Here is a 17,914-nt window from a genome sequence, read left to right on the forward strand (position 1 = left end):
GCTGAGGCAGGAGAATGGTGTGAACCCAGGAGGCCGAGCTTGCAGTAAGCCAAGATCGCGCCACTGAACTCCAGCCTGGGCGACGAGCGAGACTCCGTCTCAAGAATAAATAAATAAATAAATAAATAAATAAATAAATATAAAAATAGGATGGTATTGCCCAGTTGTTATGAAGGCTTAAGAAAAAGAACTTTCTCATACATTGAAAGTGAAAGTGAAAGTTGTTACACATTTCTGGAAAGAAATTTAACTATATGCATTAGAAGCATTTTAAAAATAGGCCAGGAGCAGTGGCTCACACTTGCAATCCCAGCACTTTGGAAGACCGAAGCGGGCAGATCACTTGAGGTCAAGAGTTCGAGACCAGCCTGGCCAACATGGTAAAACCACCATCTCTACTAAAAATACAAAAATTAGCCAGGCATGGTGGCAGGTGTCTGTAATCCCAGCTACTTGGGAGGCTGAGGCAGGAGAATTGCTTGAATCCGGGAGCAGAGGTTGCAGTGAGCCAAGATCATGATCATGCCACTGCACTCCTGCCTGGGAGACAGAGTGAGACTCCATCTAAGAAAAAAAGAAAAGAAAAGAAAAAAAATATATATATATATAGAAAGAAATATATGTATATATTTTTATATATAAAAGAAAATACATATACATTACACATCAGAAATTTATCTTCAGGAAATTTGTGGGGATTTTTTTAACCTGTCTAGCATCCTTCCCTTTGAGAACTCATCCCTTTCTTACTCAGTACTAATCTTGCTTATCTATGTGATTTTAGGGTAGCTGACCCCACCCACAAGGTGCACTAAGGACTCAGTCTTGGCTAATTATAGTACTCCAGCCCTGGCTATAATGATTGGTTCAAGGATGGCGTGTGACCCAGGCTGGGCCAATCAGTGTTTCCTTGAGACTTTTGCAGGAGCTGTCACAAAAAGTGTTTTTTCTCCAGAATGGTGAGTTATGAAGACTACATAAGCTTGCAGCTGCCAGTGGCGACCTTTACCACTTTGTGGAGAGAGAGCCTGCCTGCGAATAAAACCTACACAGAAGAGAGGAAAACTGAGATAGAGAAGGAGAAAGCTACAGCACTTGATGGCATTGCTTGAGCACTTGAATCCAGCCATCTCTGAAGCCAGTGTATTCCTGAATTTATCAGGTATTACCACAGTAAATTCCATTTCTGTTTAAAATAGTTTAACTTGGTTTTCTGATAATGAACAGCCTAAAGAGCTCTAATACAGAAAACACCATGAATAGGTCCAGTGATTTGTTAACACGAATGTTCATCAACATATTGAACAGAATATTAGGAAATTGAATACAGGTTCAACAATAGGATACTGTTAAATTATGGTACATCCATTAAGTGGCACAATAAATGCCTTATTGTAGAAGAATAACTAATGACATGGAAAAATGTTCCCAATATATTTTTTACTAAAAAAAGTAGGTTTAAATAGATGTGTTAAATAATCCCATTATTGTACATACTGTTTAGCCCATCCATGTACATAAAGACATTAGATACTGGCATGACCAGTAATTTTTCTTATTTTTATGACCAGTATATGTATTGTAATGAACATGTATTACTTCTGTTGTCAGGAAAAAAATCATTAAAATTATTATCTTAACTTTTACTCAAGTTAGTATAAAGAAACACGGAGGCCAGGCACAGTGGCTCATGTCTATAATCCCACTACTTTAGAGAGGTCGAGGTAGGAGGATCACTTGAGGCCAGGAATTTGAGACCAGCCTGGGTGACATAGCAAGACCCTATTTCTGCAAATAATTTAAATATTAACTGGGTCTGGTGGCATGCACCTGCAGTCCCAGCTGCTCAGGAGGCTAAGGCAGGAGGATTGCTTGAGCCCAGGAGGTCGAGGCTGCAGTGAGCTATGATCATGCCACTGCACTCTAGTCTGGGTGACAGAGCAAGGCCTTGTCTCTGAAAAAAGAAAAAGAAGAAAGAAATATGGAATGGGGGCGGAGCAAGATGGCCGAATAGGAACAGCTCCAGTCTCCAACTCCCAGCGCGAGCGACACAGAAGACCGGTGATTTCTGCATTTTCAACTGAGGTACTGGGTTCATCTCACTGGGGAGTGCCGGACGATCAGTGCTGGTCAGCTGCTGCAGCCCGACCAGCGAGAGCTGAAGCAGGGCGAGGCATTGCCTCACCTGGGAAGCGCAAGGGGGAAGGGAATCCCTTTTCCTAGCCAGGGGAACTGAGACACACAACACCTGGAAAATCGGGTAACTCCCACCCCAATACTGCGCTTTAAGCAAACAGGCACACCAGGAGATCATATCCCACACCTGGCCAGGAGGGTCCCACACCCACGGAGCCTCCCTCATTGCTAGCACAGCAGTCTGTGATCTACCGGCAAGGCAGCAGCGAGGCTGGGGAAGGGGCGCCCGCCATTGCTGAGGCTTAAGTAGGTAAACAAAGCTGCTGGGAAGCTCGAACTGGGTGGAGCTCACAGCAGCTCAAGGAAACCTGCCTGTCTCTGTAGACTCCACCTCTGGGGACAGGGCAATAACAAACACAGCCGAAACCTCTGCAGACGCAAACGACTCTGTCTGACAGCTTTGAAGAGAGCAGTGGATCTCCCAACACGGAGGTTGAGATCTGAGAAGGGACAGACTCCCTGCTCAAGTGGGTCCCTGACCCCTGAGTAGCCTGACTGGGAGACATCCCCCACTAGGGGCAGTCTGACACCCCACACCTCACAGGGTGGAGTACACCCCTGAGAGGAAGCTTCCAAAGCAAGAATCAGACAGGTACACTCGCTGTTCAGAAATATTCTATCTTCTGCAGCCTCTGCTGCTGATACCCAGGCAAACAGGGTCTGGAGTGGACCTCAAGCAATCTCCAACAGACCTACAGCTGAGGGTCCTGACTGTTAGAAGGAAAACTATCAAACAGGAAGGACACCTACACCAAAACCCCATCAGTACATCACCATCATCAAAGACCAGAGGCAGATAAAACCACAAAGATGGGGAAAAAGCAGGGCAGAAAAGCTGGAAATTCAAAAAATAAGAGCGCATCTCCCCCGGCAAAGGAGCGCAGCTCATCGCCAGCAACGGATCAAAGCTGGACGGAGAATGACTTTGACGAGATGAGAGAAGAAGGCTTCAGTCCATCAAATTTCTCAGAGCTAAAGGAGGAATTACGTACCCAGCGCAAAGAAACTAAAAATCTTGAAAAAAAAGTGGAAGAATTGATGGCTAGAGTAATTAATGCAGAGAAGGTCATAAACGAAAGAGATGAAAACCATGACACGAGAAATACGTGACAAATGCACAAGCTTCAGTAACCGACTCGATCAACTGGAAGAAAGAGTATCTGCGATTGAGGATCAAATGAATGAAATGAAGCGAGAAGAGAAACCAAAAGAAAAAAGAAGAAAAAGAAATGAACAAAGCCTGCAAGAAGTATGGGATTATGTAAAAAGACCAAATCTACGTCTGATTGGGGTGCCTGAAAGTGAGGGGGAAAATGGAACCAAGTTGGAAAACACTCTTCAGGATATCATCCAGGAGAACTTCCCCAACCTAGCAGGGCAGGCCAACATTCAAATCCAGGAAATACAGAGAACGCCACAAAGATACTCCTCGAGAAGAGCAACTCCAAGACACATAATTGCCAGATTCACCAAAGTTGAAATGAAGGAAAAAATCTTAAGGGCAGCCGGAGAGAAAGGTCGGGTTACCCACAAAGGGAAGCCCATCAGACTAACAGCAGATCTCTCGGCAGAAACTCTCCAAGCCAGAAGAGAGTGGGGGCCAATATTCAACATTCTTAAAGAAAAGAATTTTAAACCCAGAATTTCATATCCAGCCAAACTAAGTTTCATAAGTGAAGGAGAAATAAAATCCTTTACAGATAAGCAAATGTTTAGAGATTTTGTCACCACCAGGCCTGCCTTACAAGAGACCCTGAAGGAAGCACTAAACATGGAAAGGAACAACCAGTACCAGCCATTGCAAAAACATGCCAAAATGTAAAGACCAGCCAAACTAAGTTTCATAAGTGAAGGAGAAATAAAATCTTTTACAGATAAGCAAATGCTTAGAGATTTTGTCACCACTAGGCCTGCCTTACAAGAGACCCTGAAGGAAGCACTAAACATGGAAAGGAACAACCGGTACCAGCCATTGCAAAAACATGCCAAAATGTAAAGACCATCGAGGCTAGGAAGAAACTGCATCAACTAACGAGCAAAATAACCAGTTAATATCATAATGGCAGGATCAAGTTCACACATAACAATCTTAACCTTAAATGTAAATGGACTAAATGCTCCAATTAAAAGACATAGACTGGCAAACTGGATAAAGAGTCAAGACCCATCAGTCTGCTGTATTCAGGAGACCCATCTCACACGCAGAGACATACATAGGCTCAAAATAAAGGGATGGAGGAAGATTTACCAAGCAAATGGAGAACAAAAAAAAGCAGGGGTTGCAATACTAGTCTCTGATAAAACAGACTTTAAACCATCAAAGATCAAAAGAGACAAAGAAGGCCATTACATAATGGTAAAGGGATCAATTCAACAGGAAGAGCTAACTATCCTAAATATATATGCACCCAATACAGGAGCACCCAGATTCATAAAGCAAGTCCTTAGAGACTTACAAAGAGACTTAGACTCCCATACAATAATAATGGGAGCCTTCAACACTCCACTGTCAACATTAGACAGATCAACGAGACAGAAAGTTAACAAGGATATCCAGGAATTGAACTCATCTCTGCAGCAAGCAGACCTAATAGACATCTATAGAACTCTCCACCCCAAATCAACAGAATATACATTCTTCTCAGCACCACATCGTACTTACTCCAAAATCGACCACGTAATTGGAAGTAAAGCACTCCTCAGCAAATGTACAAGAACAGAAATTATAACAAACTGTCTCTCAGACCACAGTGCAATCAAACTAGAACTCAGGACTAAGAAACTCAATCCAAACCGCTCAACTACATGGAAACTGAACAACCTGCTCCTGAATGACTACTGGGTACATAACGAAATGAAGGCAGAAATAAAGATGTTCTTTGAAACCAATGAGAACAAAGATACAACATACCAGAATCTCTGGGACACATTTAAAGCAGTGTGTAGAGGGAAATTTATAGTACTAAATGCCCACAAGAGAAAGCTGGAAAGATCTAAAATTGACACTCTAACATCGCAATTAAAAGAACTAGAGAAGCAAGAGCAAACACATTCGAAAGCTAGCAGAAGGCTAGAAATAACTAAGATCAGAGCAGAACTGAAGGAGATAGAGACACAAAAAACTCTCCAAAAAATCAATGAATCCAGGAGTTGGTTTTTTGAAAAGATCAACAAAATTGACAGACCACTAGCAAGACTAATAAAGAAGAAAAGAGAGAAGAATCAAATTGACGCAATTAAAAATGATAAAGGGGATATCACCACCGACCCCACAGAAATACAAACTACCATCAGAGAATACTATAAACACCTATGCAAATAAACTGGAAAATCTAGAAGAAATGGATAATTTCCTGGACACTTTCACTCTTCCAAGACTAAAACAGGAAGAAGTTGAATCCCTGAATAGACCAATAGCAGGCTCTGAAATTGAGGCAATAATTAATAGCCTACCAACCAAAAAAAGTCCAGGACCAGATGGATTCACAGCTGAATTCTACCAGAGGTACAAGGAGGAGTTGGTACCATTCCTTCTGAAACTATTCCAATCAATAGAAAAAGAGGGAATCCTCCCTAACTCATTTTATGAGGCCAACATCATCCTGATACCAAAGCCTGGCAGAGACACAACAAAAAAAGAGAATTTTAGACCAATATCCCTGATGAACATCGATGCAAAAATCCTCAATAAAATACTGGCAAACCGGATTCAGCAACACATCAAAAAGCTTATCCACCATGATCAAGTGGGCTTCATCCCTGGGATGCAAGGCTGGTTCAACATTCGCAAATCAATAAACATAATCCAGCATATAAACAGAACCAAAGACAAGAACCACATGATTATCTCAATAGATGCAAAAAAGGCTTTTGACAAAATTCAACAGCCCTTCATGCTAAAAACGCTCAATAAATTCGGTATTGATGGAACGTACCTCAAAATAATAAGAGCTATTTATGACAAACCCACAGCCAATATCATACTGAATGGGCAAAAACTGGAAAAATTCCCTTTGAAAACTGGCACAAGACAGGGATGCCCTCTCTCACCACTCCTATTCAACATAGTGTTGGAAGTTCTGGCTAGGGCAATTAGGCAAGAGAAAGAAATCAAGGGTATTCAGTTAGGAAAAGAAGAAGTCAAACTGTCCCTGTTTGCAGATGACATGATTGTATATTTAGAAAACCCCATTGTCTCAGCCCAAAATCTCCTTAAGCTGATAAGCAACTTCAGCAAAGTCTCAGGATACAAAATTAATGTGCAAAAATCACAAGCATTCTTATACACCAGTAACAGACAGAGAGCCAAATCAGGAATGAACTTCCATTCACAATTGCTTCAAAGAGAATAAAATACCTAGGAATCCAACTTACAAGGGATGTAAAGGACCTCTTCAAGGAGAACTACAAACCACTGCTCAGTGAAATAAAAGAGGACACAAACAAATGGAAGAACATACCATGCTCAGGGATAGGAAGAATCAATATCGTGAAAATGGCCATACTGCCCAAGGTAATTTATAGATTCAATGCCATCCCCATCAAGCTACCAATGAGTTTCTTCACAGAATTGGAAAAAACTGCTTTAAAGTTCATATGGAACCAAAAAAGAGCCCGCATCTCCAAGACAATCCTAAGTCAAAAGAACAAAGCTGGAGGCATCACGCTACCTGACTTCAAACTATACTACAAGGCTACAGTAACCAAAACAGCATGGTACTGGTACCAAAACAGAGATATAGACCAATGGAACAGAACAGAGTCCTCAGAAATAATACCACACATCTACAGCCATCTGATCTTTGACAAACCTGAGAGAAACAAGAAATGGGGAAAGGATTCCCTATTTAATAAATGGTGCTGGGAAAATTGGCTAGCCATAAGTAGAAAGCTGAAACTGGATCCTTTCCTTACTCCTTATACGAAAATTAATTCAAGATGGATTAGAGACTTAAATGTTAGACCTAATACCATAAAAATCCTAGAGGAAAACCTAGGTAGTACCATTCAGGACATAGGCATGGGCAAAGACTTCATGTCTAAAACACCAAAAGCAACGGCAGCAAAAGCCAAAATTGACAAATGGGATCTCATTAAACTAAAGAGCTTCTGCACAGCAAAAGAAACTACCATCAGAGTGAACAGGCAACCTACAGAATGGGAGAAAATTTTTGCAATCTACTCATCTGACAAAGGGCTAATATCCAGAACCTACAAAGAACTCAAACAAACTTACAAGAAAAAAACAAACAACCCCATCAAAAAGTGAGCAAAGGATATGAACAGACATTTCTCAAAAGAAGACATTCATACAGCCAACAGACACATGAAAAAATGCTCATCATCACTGGCCATCAGAGAAATGCAAATCAAAACCACAATGAGATACCATCTCACACCAGTTAGAATGGCGATCATTAAAAAGTCAGGAAACAACAGGTGCTGGAGAGGATGTGGAGAAATAGGAACACTTTTACACTGTTGGTGGGATTGTAAACTAGTTCAACCATTATGGAAAACAGTATGGCGATTCCTCAAGGATCTAGAACTAGATGTACCATATGACCCAGCCATCCCATTACTGGGTATATACCCAAAGGATTATAAATTATGCTGCTATAAAGACACATGCACTCGTATGTTTATTGCAGCACTATTCACAATAGCAAAGGCTTGGAATCAACCCAAATGTCCATCAGTGACAGATTGGATTAAGAAAATGTGGCACATATACACCATGGAATACTATGCAGCCATCAAAAAGGATGAGTTTGTGTCCTTTGTAGGGACATGGATGCAGCTGGAAACCATCATTCTTAGCAATCTATCACAAGAACAGAAAACCAAACACCGCATGTTCTCACTCATAGGTGGGAACTGAACAATGAGATCACTTGGACACAGGAAGGGGAACATCACACACAGGGGCCTGTCATGGGGAGGGGGGAGGGGGGAGGGATTGCATTGGGAGTTATACCTGATGTAAATGACGAGTTGATGGGTGCAGCACACCAACATGGCACAAGTATACATATGTAACAAACCTGCACGTTATGCACATGTACCCTACAACTTAAAGTATAATAATAATAAATTAATTAAAAAAAAAAGAAATATGGAATTTGTGAATGTGTTATTCTAAACTGTATTGTTCAGTGACTCCAATATCAAGGCGCACATTGGAAACGCTTTAGAGTTTACTGCTAAGAAAATTATTTGTCTCTTTCAACAAACCTCCATGCTTCCCTTAATCAGTTAATAAAAGCTATTTAACTCATCACACATTTCTTTTCGCCCAGGCTGCCAAGAAAATCAGAGTTACTTTCAATGCTAAGCGATGGCAAGTGGTTTGCTGATAACGACAAATCCCATAGCTTCACAGCCTAACCTGCTGGTTTCCAGATCTGTATTTACATACCATTTACCCATTGTAGGGATACTCTAAGTGCTTTTTTGCTTTTTTATTATTTTTTAGCTTGTTATTTTGTTTTTAACTTTCTTGCTTTTAACCATTTTTTCAACATCGAAGTGCTTTTTAACATGCTGTTCTTCCCTTCCTTTTCCATTCAGTGATCTCTTCTTCTTCAAGACCCAGGTGACATCACCTCATCTGTGAAGTGCAGACAGACTTAATTTTTCCCTTCTTCTGTAGGACTTTCTATTTACCTCTATTATAGCATTACAGCACTTAGCACATTACATTATAATTGTTGACTTTTGTGTCACTAGAATGTGAGCTCCTTGAGGTCACGGTATGAGTCTAAGGCCTTTTCTAACCACGACACTGTCCAGAACATTAATCATTGCCCGGAAAAAGTCAAGTTATCTAAAGGAAGCTATTCATCCCTACACTGAATAACAGGAGACACCAAAATCATGGGAGCTCTACAAAGAACCAACTAAATACCTTCTGGCTGAGTTTGTCAGAATGCCTAAACCGGGATGCACACTGTCCATGGTGAACTCTAATTCCAGACACAGGGATCACAAGAAAGTTTTAGACTTCTGAAAAAGCTATGCATGAAATCTGGCCTCAAGCAATCTCACCACCTCAGCACATTGGGAGGCCGAGGTGGGTGGATCACTAGAGGTCAGGAGTTCAAGACCAGCCTGATCAACATGGTGGAACTCCGTCTCTACTAAAAATACAAAAAATAGCCAGGACTGGTGGCCCACGCCTGTAATCTCAGCTACTCTGGAGCCTGAGGCAGGAGAATCACTTGAACCAGGAGGTAGAGGTTACAGTGAGCTGAGATTAGGCCACTGTACTCCAACTTGGGTGATGGAGCGAAACCCTGTCTCAAATAAAGAAACCCTGTCTCAAAATAAAATAAAATAGAAAAGAAAAGAAAAAGAAAAAAGAAGGAAAGCCTGACATAGAATAGCTTCTACGGAACATCAACAGTGCCAACATTTCATTGGACCTAAGGCACCATCAATTGTAAGACATATTCCAATCTCAGAAGTTAAAAAGGTGTGCTTCTTAGAGAGTCAATAAGGTATGGCAAGTGCTACGGACCGAATGATGGTGTCCCCCCAAAATTCATACGTTGAAATCTAAACTCCAATGTGATGGGGATTTAGAAGGTGGGGCCTTTGACAGGTGATTAGTGAATGAGGGTGAAGCCCTCACAAATAGGCTTAGTGTCCTTATGAAGGGGCTGAGGAGACTGGAATTATCACCTTCCACTCCATGAGGATACAGCAAGATGTCAGCAGTCTGCAACACAGAAAAAAGTCCTCACCAGAACCCAACCATGATGACACCCTGATATTGAACTTCCAGCTTCCCGAGCTGTCAGGAATATATTTCCATTGTTGATAAGCCACTCAGTCTGCAATGTTTTGTTATAGCAGCCCCAAAAAACTAAGACAGTAAGTTGCTTAATGCATGCCTCCAAGAGAAGCCAGGAGGAAGGCAGGGCAGGCTGGGGAACTCTAAATACTCTAAACACTCTAAACTCTGAAAAGGTTATACAGGCCCACCAGGTCCGCATTCCTGCCCAGAGAATTTCAACATTTTTTCAAAAGCACTGAACTATAAACTAAATATAAAGAGGTCCAATAAAGTTCTGATATTTCCTATGAGGATTACTTTAATGTTTTTAGGAAAGCATCAGGTATCAAATGTTTTCCAGACAAAATGATGTTGGTGGGTGGCCCTGCACTGCTAGTGCCCTGAGCATGCAATTGGTGTGCCTACAATAGGTCATCTAGTACTGGAGGAAGGGAAGGATGGGGACTGCAGCTCAGTCCACTCCATATAGAGCAGCCCCCACTCCACTCCATGACCAAGCAGCTGTGAATGAGTGGCCTCCAGCACCAACATCTGCCTCAATTGCCTACATCTGCTTTGTGTGGGCTTCAATTACTTCATTTATAGAAATGTAGACTGACTAGTCCAGTGGGTCTCAAACTTGAGTGTTCATTAGAATTCTCAGCAGGGTTTGTTAAAAGTCAGATTGCTGGGCCCTACCCCAGAGTTTCTGATGTAGTAGAATTTCTTTTTCTTGGAGATGGAGTCTTGCTCTATTGCCCAGGCTGGAGTGCAATGGCACAACCTCGGCTCACTGCAACCTCCGCCTCCCAGGTTCAAGCAATTCTCCTGCCTCAGCCTCCGAGTAGCTGGGACCACAGGCATGTGCCACCACACCTGGCTAACTTTTGTATTTTTAGTAGAGACAGGGTTTCACCATATTGGCCAGGTTGGTCTTGAATTGCTGATCTCAGCTGATCCATCTGCCTTGGCCTCCCAAAGTGCTGGGATTACAGGTGTGAGCCACCACGCCCGGCCTGATATAGTAGAATTTCTAACAAGTTCCTAGATAAAGCTGATGTTGCTGGTTCAGGGACCACACACTTAGAATCACTGACCTGATCTCCATTATTTATCTTATCGGGAAGACGCTGGAGCACCAGGAAGGGAAGGAGCTTGCGAAAGATCACACACTAAGATTTTGGTAAAGTCAAGCCTAAATCCTTTCTCCTCATTGTGCTACATCAAGTGGCCATCCCTCAGGTAGGTAGGTTCCCTTAGCTGCCAACCAAGAGGGGCATGGTTAGGGGCTGATAAGCACTTTACATCCACAAAATTTGTTTTATATTTAAATTTTAAATATAGTTGCTAATAATCAAATGAGACTCCTGGGAACATCAGGCTTATTAAGAAAACAAATCCATCCCATCAAAACTATTATTTCTTTTTGCTTTTAAAACTTGACTTCTCTTTCCTCCTCCTCCTCCTTTCTTTTTCTCTGTTTTTCTTTTTTCTCTCTGTCTACATTCTTCAGAGCAATTTGCAGTAAGATTTCCCCAAAGACTAATATGTTTACAAGTTCTCTTTTGTCCTGAGTCCAAGTGTTTCCTTCACATTTTCCAGTAAAACTCCATCCTGCTATTGCCTCATCCATTATCACAGGAGCAGAAGAAAGACACCTAGGGCTGGAAGTATTGGGGCACACAGCCTTGCAACATTACGCACTACAGAAAGCCTTCTGCAGAAATCCAAATTCACAGCAATTAGGTGAAAAGACATACCCAAGCAAAGGCTTGTTAGTCTGAAAATTAATTTTACCATTTAACACAGATTTTCTTAAGTGTCTATTATGTGCAAAACAGCATGCCTCGCTAGTAACTGGGGTCTGCCAGTACCAGGTTTTCCTTTTTGTCTGAGCCTTATTCTGCTTTTAAGCGTGCCAGTATAAGTCACGGTCCTATTCCTGAGCATCTAATACATGTCCTATGCATTGTTTAGGAGCTCAATAAATGTCTGTTAAATTGAGTTGAATTTAAGCCTGGGTGGGCCCTGCTAATTCTTAAGGACCTCCCATTTTCCCCATTACTTGGTAGCCTGAACAGGCTATATATTTTCCCAGCCAAAGTCTGGCAACTTTATCACAGTACCTAAGTAAGAATCCTCCACCACCAAGCATCCCAAAACTAAAGAGATTAAGTGCAACCCACTTGGGAGAAGGCATAATAAAATAAAATTGAGCTGTTTAAAATGAAAACTATAGCCTGGGCAACAAAGTGAGACCTTGTTGCTACAAAAAAAATTAAAAACTAGCTGGGCATGGTGTGGCATGGGCCTATAGCCCAGCTACTCGGCAGGCTGAGGCAGGAGGATCCCTTGAACCCAGTAGTTGGAGGTTACAGTGAGCTGATTGTACCACTACACTCTAGCCTGGGTGACACAGTAGAGAGCCTGTCTCAAAAATAAATAAAATAAAACAATACAATAATCCCAACAATGACTGGAGATGAAAGGAGAGGACTCTAACTCTTAAGACTTACTTGCACAGTGATGCAGGAAGGTGCCAGAGATATAAAGAGCAACAAATACAATTTTGTCAGGAGAGCTATTATTTCAGAAATTGAAGAAGGTAGAGGATTAAAAAGTAAACATGAAACTTATGGGGAAAGCAAAGAGGTGTCCTGGGGATTTAACATGGCCCTTGAACCAGGAAGGAGGAAGATGAGGGAAATTCTGCAACTTGGGAAATTGAGGTAAGAGGCTAAAGTTGGAAGGCACAGGACTTTAAACTGGAGCTGAAAGAGTGGAGCATGAAAAGATTATGCTTCTGCAGGACCATAGGAGCCTAAAGAAATGGCTCTGGGGAAATGCAGGAAAACCTGAGTCAGCAAAGATCGCCTCGGAGGTGGAGTAACTGGCAATGACTACAAAAGCCCAATTATGTGTGGAGCTCAGTTACATTAAAGGGAATGAAGACACACTTATGATCACCTGCAAAGCAGGTGTACTCTAAACCAGGGCTGCTCCAACTTCAAAGTGCACACAAATCCCCTAGGGGCCTGCTAAAAAAGAGATTTCAGGGCCCCACACCCCAAAGATTCTGATTAAGTAGGTATGTGGTAAAGCCCATAATTTATTTATTTATTTTCTCTCTCTCTCTCTCTTTTGAGACAGGGCTCGCTCTGTTGCCCAGGCTGGAATGCAGTGGCCCGATCACAGCTCAATGCAACCTCTATCACCTAGGCTCAGGTGATCCTCTCACCTCAGCATCCCAAGTAGCTACGACTACAGGTGAATGCTACCACCTCCAGCTTTCTTCCCCACCCCCCCCACCAGATACCGGGTCTGTCTATGTTGCTCAGGCTGGTCTCAAACTCCTAAGCTCAAGTGATCTGCCTTCTTGGCCTCCCAAAGTGCCGAGTCCTTCATTTAATTTTTTTTTTTTTTTTTTTTTTTGAGACTGAGTCTCTGTAGTCCAGGCTGGAGTGCAGTGGTACAATCTCAGCTCACTGCAACCTCTGCTTCCCAGGTTAAAGCGATTCTCATACCTCAGCCTCCCAAGTAGCTGGGACTACAGGCTTGTGCCACCACACCTGGCTAATTTTTGTATTTTTAGTTTTAGTTTTTTTGAGACAGAGTCTCGCTGTGTCGCCTAGGCTGGAGTGCAGTGGCACAATCTCGGCTCACTGCAACCTCCACCTCTGGGGTTCAAGCAATTCTCCCTGCCTCAGCCTCTCGAGTAGCTGGGATTACAGGCACCTGCCACCATGCCTGGCTAATTTTTGTTTTTTTTTAGTTGAGACGGGGTTTCACCATGTTGGCCACGCTGGTCTTGAACTCCTAACCTCAGGTGATCCACCTGCCTCGGGCTCCTAAAGTGCTGGGATTACAGGCATGAGTCACTGTGCCCGGCCATTTTTGTATTTTTAATGCAAAAATACATGTTGCATGTATTTCAGGGTTTCACCATGTTGGCCAGGTTAGTATCGTGGCCTCTCAAAGTGCTGGGATTACAGGTGTGAGCCACCGCTCCTGCCCTCATTTACATTTTTAACAAGCTTACTGGTAATACAGCTGCTGCTGATCTGCAGACCCCTCTTTGAGAGGCGCTGCGGACAGCCACCCAGGTGGGAAGGAGTGCCCTGGGCCTGGAGGGGCAAAGCTGTGGACACGAGGAGGGCTCCTCTTTGGAAGAGATGCACCACTCCAACCCCTGAAATAGCTGCAGGGTGAGAACTGCATCCTGCCCCACACACACCCCAGTTCTCTCTTCTCCATGCTCTTCACCTGTAGTTTCCTTCAGCTCCTTACCTATTTTCTCCAGGTCCTTTGGCTTTGGAAGCAATTTAAAGCAATTATGTCAACAAGACCCTGGGACAGGTCCATGACCAGATGACCCTCTAAGCACTTAGGAAATGTCCAGGGTCCCAGAGTCATTTAGATGGCTTCATTTATTTGTGCTGATGTCTGGGACCAGCAAATGGGGAACACTCCTGCGCGTCCACCTGTGCTTGAGGAAGTGAGCAGTACGGAAGACTTCCCTCAGATGACTTCCTGGCAGGGAGCTCTCTGCCTGCATTTCATCTAATGCACTTCAGAAAATCAAGGACCTGAATTCTGAGGCAAAATCATCAGTATTAGAGATGGAACAACCCTAATATCTCATTTAGGGCCTATCCCTGAGGATCAGACCAAGAAAAGCAATTATAGTGCAAGAACTGAGTCTTTTCATGCATGGGATTTAGCGATTTCAAACAGCTTTGAAGAGTTTTTCATCTTTCAAACTGCTGCCTCCTCCAAATCACAGTGTGTGCAGCTGTTGAAAGCTGTGAAAGGAAACTAGTGCATTCAGATGAGAAATCCCGTGTTCAGACTTGGGATACTTAGTCAAAGCTACTAATGATGTCTCACTCCAAGAATATCTGAAGAAATTTTTCTTTGATGAAAGAAGTTAAATATTTCTCTACTACTTTAACCCTGAGTGGTCTTCATTTTTTTCTGACATATTGTTAGAGGGTATAGTATGTTAAGGGAGGTAAAAAGTCTCACAGTAAGAAAACTGATTGAAAGACATCATGCCTGGATTATGAGAGAAAGGGTGTATGTGTTCAGAATTCATTTCAAGTTAATTCAATGCCATAGCCATTGATTGAACAGCCCTCTGGGTAGGCACTGTGCTGATAGGGTGGAAAGTACCAAAGCAAAAAGTGGAATGATCCCAGATGAGGATAATCCCTCACATCCTTTCAGTGACTTACACCAAAAATTAATTTTAAAAAGTTTTACTCCTGTATCTCATTTTCTTTTCATAATAATCATAGAGAGTAGGCATAGCAGGAATTAATATAATGAATCTACAGATAAACTGAGATTCTAAAATTAAATTATGTCCCCTCACCCTTCATTATTTAGATTTTATTACTAGCTTTTATTTTCAAGAGTGTGAACTGGAATCAGGTTTTGAGGGAAACCCCTTTGTTTGAAATCCTTAGGATTTAAGAAGCTCCAAGACATGAAATATAAAAGCAAAAATATGGCAGAATGTAGCACCTTAGGTTGGTTAGTCTCCATTTGCTCCCCCTTCCCCTCTCCCTCATGTATATTTCTGCCCATTGTCTCCTGTCTCCTGCTCTGTGTCCTGAGAGGCCCACCTCTGTAACTGCATTATGCAGTCACACTTCAGGTGAGTCTGACCAATGAAAGGAGCCAGCAGGAGAATAAAGGGCAGTAACTAAGAGACATAGGGCTAGTTCTTTTCCCACTCCCTTATTTGTCCTTCCTAGACTATAGCACCTGCTGGGTGGCTCTTGCTCTATGGCTCCAGCTCTCACTAGAAACTGATACTACTCCTTCCTTGCCTTTTCCCTTAAGGAGGTTAACAGCTTCCTACTCTTGGTTCCCTTGACCTGGTCCACACCTCTGCAAGCAGTGCCTTCATTACCATCTCTTGAATCACCTCAGCTAGATCCTGTCTTCCTGCTGGGGCCCCAAACCATACGCACCTCTCCCACATCACCCTAATCTGCAAAAATAAATCTAATACCACAAGGAACGTAGTGAGCCTAAAATGTCCACAGTCATAAATTCATTGATTTTTTTCCCTTTTAATAATTAATGTTTGTTTCTCCAGTGCTTATCTGTCAGAATCCTACCTTGGTTCCTTGTTTATCCCTGGCCTGAACTTTTACGATGGTCTTAGTAGACGCCCGTCTCTAAAGCCTCCTACCTTCAATCAATTCTGTCTATAGCCTGCTACAGCATTAAGCTTCTTGGTGCACAATTTTAATCATATCATTTCTGCAATGGCTCTCGAATGAATAAGGGATAGGGTTCAAACTCCTTGGCCCGGCATGCAGGGCTGTCACTGGTGTGTCCAGCCATATCTGTGACTCCCCTCTGTCTTCTGTGCTCTCTAGTCCCCAGCCCCTTGCCAAAATGTATAATCTTCATTTTTGTTCACAGTTTCCTTAGCCTAGAAGGGCCTTTACTTTGAAACTCTTCACAGACTTCAAGGTTCAGCATTAAGGCTGCCCCTTGCCTGAAGAATGTCTGTTTCCTTAAAGAGATAAACAACTGCTTTTTCTTCTACACTCCCATGAGTCTTTTGTGTTTCTTTGTTATGGCACTTAAGACGTTGAACTTCTCAACACATACAGTTATCTTTGTCCATCTTCTTTCATATCCCATTCCAGGCACCTTTCCCAACCAGAGGCTGTCTCATTCATGGTGGTACCCATAACAATAAGAACAGGACACAGCACACAGTGGTCTCAGCACACATACCTCCACGAATGACTGCATCAATGAATGCAACATCCCCTCATCACCCAACACAGTGTCTACCATGTGGTCAGACTTTAAAATATTCCAATGATCTACTGAACAGCAGGTTAATCTATACTAAATGTCATATGTGAGATCTGCATATCAGCCTATTTTGTATAATATATATTCATATGAATATATATTATTTTATCATATGTCATTTTTTAAAAGATCACTCTTTGGAGAAAGTATTACCACATACATAAGCATCTCTTTTTTTTTTTTTCTTTTTTAACTAAATGTGCTAAAGCTGAACAAGGGCCTAGATGAGGTTTCTGAAGGGCAATTGGCTGCTTGCAGCTTTGAAATATCCTACTTCTTTCTCATTTCCTATCAGTCAGTCCCATCCTCTCCTTGCATCCAATTTTGTTTAATGAGACTACTGCAATGTATTTATTTTGGGGTGATTGAATTTAGAAAGACATTCATCTAACACGCAATTGCTGCCACAAGCTGAATGGCTGAATCATAACAGAGATGATGGCATTAATCCGAGGACAGCTGTTTCTTATCATTTCTAACACAAAAAAAGCTCAGGCCAGGCTGGAGTTTCTGCCTCAGTTGCAAGGTGGGACTGATAGGATCTGGAGCAGAAATGCTTCCGGACAGGTGGCAGCAGACAGGGAAAAAGAAGAAATGCCCTGTGAGGGACTAAACGTTCGGTTTTTAGAACTTTGTCTCTCTGATGTGTGAAGGTTGCTTCTGACCCTCTGGGATGCTCAAGAAATTCCAGTTCTAATGAGATAATCTGATAAGGACAGCAGAAGTATCTGTATGTGTAATTAGCATTTTAAGAGTTTACACTTCTGTTGGTAATTCTTTGCAGCTATTAAAGCAAAATGATAACAATGCTGGCTTACATTTGCACAGCATCTTATAGTTAACAACATGCATTCGATTCACTGTCTCAGGCAAGATAAGCAGCCGCCACCCATGTGCCCAGAACTCAGGGGCATACCCAATATGGCGCCCAGGGAGCTGGGCAGCTCCTTCTAAGGAAATCTCCTGTGGCATTTGCCTGCTTCAGATACCCATAATCCACTATGAAAGCATTACTCCTTTAAACTCAGGCACTTTTAGTGTTAAAGCAAAAACGTCCCCGGAAGCAAGCATATAGCCAACTCTGCAACTGATTTACAC

At 42.3% G+C, this 17,914-nt stretch overlaps 1 protein-coding gene across 1 annotated transcript in view; it reads right to left on the bottom strand.

Moving 5' to 3' along the window:
* The window catches only part of FRMPD1 (FERM and PDZ domain containing 1), a 152,613-nt gene that overhangs the window by 115,268 nt on the left and 19,431 nt on the right, over nucleotides 1–17,914 (bottom strand). The gene's annotated exons all lie outside the window — the stretch shown is intronic.

Source organism: Macaca mulatta, chromosome 15, assembly GCF_049350105.2.
Source record: "Macaca mulatta isolate MMU2019108-1 chromosome 15, T2T-MMU8v2.0, whole genome shotgun sequence".
NCBI classification, from domain to species: domain Eukaryota; kingdom Metazoa; phylum Chordata; class Mammalia; order Primates; family Cercopithecidae; genus Macaca; species Macaca mulatta.